This window comes from Octopus bimaculoides, chromosome 15, assembly GCF_001194135.2.
Source record: "Octopus bimaculoides isolate UCB-OBI-ISO-001 chromosome 15, ASM119413v2, whole genome shotgun sequence".
Lineage (NCBI taxonomy): Eukaryota > Metazoa > Mollusca > Cephalopoda > Octopoda > Octopodidae > Octopus > Octopus bimaculoides.
In genome coordinates, this window is record NC_068995.1 from 29,459,948 (window position 1) to 29,466,505 (window position 6,558).

Below are 6,558 nucleotides of genomic sequence, written 5' to 3' on the forward strand. Positions count from 1 at the left end.
CGGACACCAAACACATGAAGGTGATTGGCACTAATCTAAGAGAATACGAGGCGGTGACGAGTAAAAAATTAAGCTAGAAAAATCACTGGGTCTGCAGCTCGGCGCCTGGAAAAGCAGGTCTACTGCCATTCAACAGAGTCATCGAACGCTGGACGGACGGACCGGTTAAATTCTTCGAGTTTGGTTTGGTTTGGCTTGGTTCTTGTCCACCTCCAGATGGACAAGAACTGGGAAGAGGTGATGAGCGGGGCGGCTAGTCTTACCCAGAAGTAGGCCGAAAGGAAACTATCCCAGAAGGGTCGGGCGGAGGGGACAAATACCAACATCATAACCTTCGTCTATTACGCCTGACTGTCGAGTTTTTTTTTTACCCTGGTTCATAACATTGTGCTTAAGTTAGGAACTATTACTAGAGTAGGAGAGTTACTAGAAGAGTTTTGTGAGAAAAATTGATCTAAGGAATGAAATAATCTAACGTTTTGCCTATTTGTTCTTCGACTAAGAGAGAGAGAGACAGTAAACAAACCACAGATAGACACAGAATATATAAATAACAAGATGGCGAATGAAGGATGAGATAAGTAAGTGATGGGAGGCAGAAGGGGTAGCTGATGCGATGTAGTATGCGAGATGAACAAAGGCGGAATTAATCAAAAATGTGGGAGGGATAAGAAAGAAGCCAAAGTTGTAGCATGATCTATGTTAATGAAATGACCAAGTCTAGGGATGGCGAGCTGGCAATATCGTTAGTATGTAGGATATGTTTAGCGGCAATTTATTGACTTTTTACGTACTGAGGTCAACTTTGCCTTTCATTCTAACGGTGTACCAATCAAATACTGTGATCGATGTATTGACTTAACACTTTCCATAATTTTGATAGCCTTGTGCCAAAATTTGAAACCCATATTCAGAAAAGTAAGCAAAAGGGATATACGGACAAATGAACACAAGCACAATGACACAGTCACAAGTAAGAGTGGGATGGGAGGAGGAGGAGGAGGAGAGTGGCAGAAGGAGCTTGCAGAAAATCGGATTTCATAAGGAATGGTTGAGAATTATATACAATATGCATTTAGTTTCAAGAGCGGAGGTTTGCGGGGATGGTCATAATAAATATTTATCTGTAAGAGGAGGTGGGAGAAGAAGCAGAGCATGGATATAAGTAAACAAAGGCATGAAGTGCAATATAATTCTGTGAACTGCACATATACACAAAACATATGCAGAAACATGCACAAATACAACGCAATGCATATATGTGTCATACAAACAGCTCAGTGGGTGAGCGGTCGCTCTCCTTTCCCTTTTGTTAGCTTCTGATGTCATCCTTCATACACATCATCACGTGCCCATATCAGCGCAGGCTTCTCTCTTGCACGATACTTGACTCCTTTTTATATCCGTTTTTCTTTTCGCTTATTAATACTCCATTGTTCGAATACACTAACTTCATACATCCAGCGAAACATACTTTGTTTCTTTTTAGCTTTCGTAAATCCTTTGTGTTCAAAGCCCACATCTACCATACAATATCATACTTCGTATAAATGCATTATACAATCTGCTTTTAACTCTAAAGGAGAAGCGCTTTGTTGTCACCAGAAGTAATACTTCCCAAACCTTTTTCCAATTCATTCTTACTCTGGCTATCATTCTTTCAGAACATCCACTCCGCCACTACTAGTTGGGTCTCCTAAGTAGCAGAAACTATCAACTTTAAGGAGCCTCGGGGCATTTGATAGAATCTGTTTCTTGTGTGCTCTTAGTGCTTATTGCACCTGTTACATTTGAAGTCTGCCTTCTCCAATAATCTTCCTGTGATACTATACTATCCTTAGTTTACACCTGGTACATCATATGAAATTCCTTTTCCGCATGCTCATTTCGAAAATGATACTATGGTCCTTCTTACCTACTTACTTTAATCTTCGCTAAGTTAACTTTGAGGACGCTTCCACATCTGAATTTTCATTTCTAATTCCTCTACTGATTTAGCTATAAGCACATAGTCAACATATAGGAGCACATGGCTGCTCCGTCTTAGACTTCTCTGTTTTGAGCTGTTATAATGAACAGAAGTGGGCTGCGAACAGACCCCTGATGAACTTCTACTTGAACGCTAAATTCATTGGTGAATGCATTGCAAATTTTAGTTTCCTCGGCGAACACTAAATCACCGTGTGGGAAACTCTGGTAAAAGTCTTCTGTAGGATAACAGACACCAAGTATAGTGGTTTGCTCCGGACTAAGAACTTCTGTAGTTGTCTCACTAGAAAACAATACGATTAGTTGTACATCTAGGTACAAAGCCAAACATTTCAACCAATTTTATTCTCATCCTAATTAAGTTACAACTCTTTCTGTAATAACCATGTCCAGATTCTACAGTTTTATATATCTTTAGTTACTTCTCTAATGTACTTCCTTTGTCTTTATTGCAGTTACCTGATTAACTAAGCAGCTGACTAGCACAAACCCTACACTACCCAATATTTTAAGCATCTGAAGCTCCAGGAGCTTTCCTAGAATTCATATCCTTTATCGACTTATCAACCATACATCTATCAACTCGAATGGATGGTTCCTTATCAGGATCTATTTAGGGGTGGTTCCTTTTTGTCCTATACATTATCTTTTTTCAGTAATCTTTATGAAAGGAGGTGCATCATAAGCTCTCCCCCGAGGATGTAGCTGTGCGTTCAACAATTTGCTAATCAGGAATGAACAAACACCTATTCTTAATCGAACTGTAACAGGCGATGAGAAGTGGATAGTCTATGCCAACGATAAACGTAAGAAATCGTGGCTATCGTCAAATGAAAATCTAGTTCCAACGTCCATGCCAGATCTACAACCAAAACAAGATTTTGCAGTGCGTTTGGCGGAATACAGTAGGTATTGTTTACTTCTAGTTATTGGAACAATGGGAAAGCATTACTGCAGAACTTAATTGTCAACAACTTGAATGCATCATCAAGGGAGTCATCCAGCAATATAAGTCCATTTACACAGAAGATAACGCAAGGAAAGGTTAACTCATTTGACTACGGAGTTCTACTTCCATTCGAGTTGATAAGCCGATAACGGATATGAAATCAAAGAAAGCTCCTGATATATATATATATATATATATATATAAAACGAAGACGGTAAATAAGGAAAATGTAGAAATGATATACAAACTTGAGATGAAATGAACTAGTAGGCGACGATTTATTCTCCGTTATAAAATACAATGACTGCCATACATGAAATAAAATAACATAACAGCTTACGACAAAGATGTGTAAGAGACTTCGTGGTTAGGTTGAACTGTTGGTCTTATAGGCAAAGTTGACGTACTGTTTTGGTGGTGTGTAGAGGCAGCCGTTAGTCTGTTGGTCGCGTGGTCTTTATACAACAACAATGTAGGCAAGTGTCTGGTGGAAAAGATGAAAGTGGAAACTGGCGGGTGTTAGATACAGTCGAGAACTGCCGTCTTTATAGAGAATAGTAGGCTCCCATCGGCTGGTGATTAATTTTCCGCGTAATGAAAAATGAACTGTTGCGCCAACACGATTGGACGGCTGGAAGCCGATCAATACAAACAACAGGTTCATTTAATCACGAAGTCATGTGACCTGCTGGAACGAAAAGGCTTGTGGAGTCGATATTCGGGTATTTAAGCCTAGATAATCCATAACGAACACACCTCATACACACACACACATAACCCATAACGAAAACATCTCATACATACACACACTCACACGTTTTTATGCATGTGTATGTCTTTCTGTTTGTTCCCCCCTACACCACTTGATAACCGGTGTTGTTTTGTTTACGTCTCCCCCTTATATAGCAGCTCGTCAAGAAACCGATAGAATAAGTACAGACTTTAAAATAACTACTAGGGTTGATTATTCGACTAAACCCTTCAAGCCAGTGCCCCAGCATGGCTGCAGTTCAATGACTGAAAGTGAAGGATAAAAAAAATATATCTATTTTATACGTCTCAAGCAAATCCATTCACAAGGTTTTAGCCCGAGGCTATAGCAGAAGTCATCTGCCTAAGGTGCTACGCAGTGAGATTGAACTTGGAACCATGTGGTTGGGAAGCAAGCTTCTTACTACAGAGTCACGCCTGCGCCTATACGTATAAAACTGTGGTTAGCTTTGCCAAGTTGTAGAATATTGAGAGGTACAGCTTACCATTGATTGTATGACTGCCATTATATATATTTATGGTTGTTTCCTTAACTTATGCTGAGAACAGAAAGTGTCTGACTTGTGCGAAATTACTCTACTGGATATCTTCAGTCATATCTTAGCACTTGAATCTGCTGTTTTAACGGCGTTTCTGCGTTCGAAAAAAAATTATCATTTTATTTGTATTGTACATAACAAACCATACGTTCTTTGTTACTTCGGATTCTAACTTTACTTGCAGATGGTATAAAACTAGTATTGATTGTATGTTTACAACTAGACTAAAGATATCTTTTCTGATTTTCAGATGTGTCTATGTGGTAAGGAATCTTGTAGCTTCCCAACCATATGATTTTTGATTCTGACTAACTGTGTGGCACCTTGGGCAAGTGTCTTCTACAATACTTCCAAGTATTTATGTGTGTGTTTATGGGTGTAAATATGTAGATGTGCGTATGTGGTACTGCCTCTTCGCCTTGACATTGGATATAGTTGTAAAACTTCGTTTTCAATCTTCCGTGAAAAACATGTCCGGTCATGGGGAAATATTACCTTATTTGGAAACAGGTGAGATTTGGAGAGAAGAAATGCATCTGACTAGAAAATCCACTTCATCGAAATCCGACCAACCCATACATAGTACATATACGTATATACATGTGCCCCAGCATAGCCACAGGCGGTTCCTCAGAATGGCTGCAGTCAAATGACTGAAACAAGTAAACTATAAAAAAAAAAGTTAAGAATAAAATATATTTTTCATGTGAGACAGTTATTGCTGGACTCATTGCTCTTGTAATTGAACATTGATCTTAACACCTAAAGTGGGTCTGGGATTTCGGCCAGTCAAACAGATTTATGACTCACCAGTAGACCAGCACCATAGACTCAATGCTTAGAATGGACGCAACTGAAGCTACCACTGGGCATACAACTCATGAGATAAACCCATAGCTAAAGTGGACAAGACACAATGAAGAGAATTGACAAACAAACATACACACATGTGCATGTGTGTTTGGGGTTCAGTCCCATCTCATGGAACCTTGGACAAGTGCCATCTACCTAGGCTGATCAAAGCATAGTGTGTGGATTTGGTCAATAGAAAATGAAAAGAAGCTTGTTGTATGTACATGTATGTGTGCTACTGTCTTCCTGATCTTTTGTATGATAGTTGTAAATGAGACCACCATCATGCAAGCAGTCTACCTTGTTTTCCAGTCTTCTGAGAAAACATGTCTGGTCATGGGAAAAATATTACCTTACTTGAAAAAGGTAAGGATTAGCAATAGGAAGGATATATGACCATAAACAATCTGCTACGACAAATTCCATCTGAGTATGGAAAATTGACATCAAAATGATGACGATGATGATGATATCTATCTAACTATCTATCTATATATATAACATAATATGGTAAAAATTCGATATATATATATATATATATATACATACATATATACATCTGTTGGAGAGGATTGGCCTGCAAAATCCCTATGCCAGTGCCATATAGTAAGAACTCTTGCCAGCATCACATAAGAGCACCTGTACCAGTGCCATGTAAAAAGCACCCAGCACACTTTGTAAAGTGGTTCACATTGGGAAGGGGATTCATCTGTAGAAACCAAGCCAAATTAGTCTGGAACCTAGTCAAATCATTCAACCCATACCAACATGGAAAACAGACATTAAAGGATGATGATGATATGTGTGTGTGTATATATATATATATATATATATATATATACATACATATATTTTCTTTTAAATTTTTATTTGTTTGTTTCAGTCTTTAGACCGTGGCCATGCTTGGAGGGTTTAATCGAACAAATGGACACTAGTACTTACTTTTTCTTTTAAGCCTGGCATTTGTTCTATTGACCTCTTTATCCTGAACTACTACGTTATGATAACATAAACCAAACAACACCAATTATCAGGCAGTGCTGGGGGATGAACAAACACACACATATATATGATGCACTTCTTTCAGTTTCCATCTTCCCAAATCCACTCACGAGGGTTTCGCTGACCAAGGGTTATAGTAGAAAACACAAGCCAAATGTGTCATGTAGGGAGACTGAAACTAGAGCTATGTGGTAGGGGAGCAGGCTTCTTACTACACATACATTTACACACAAGCAAGTGCATAGGTACCAAATATAGGGGATAAAATAATACGCTAAGACTGAAGGTAGAGTAAAATAGCATTTTATTGGGCAAAGGAATCACTTTTCAAAATAACAAGAATCTCTTAGATGAAAGAGATTGAGCATAATCAAAAAATATATTACCATTGTGTCAAGTCAAATTTAAATTACCAAACTGGATAGTGTATATCACCTCATCTGCATTTTTATATAT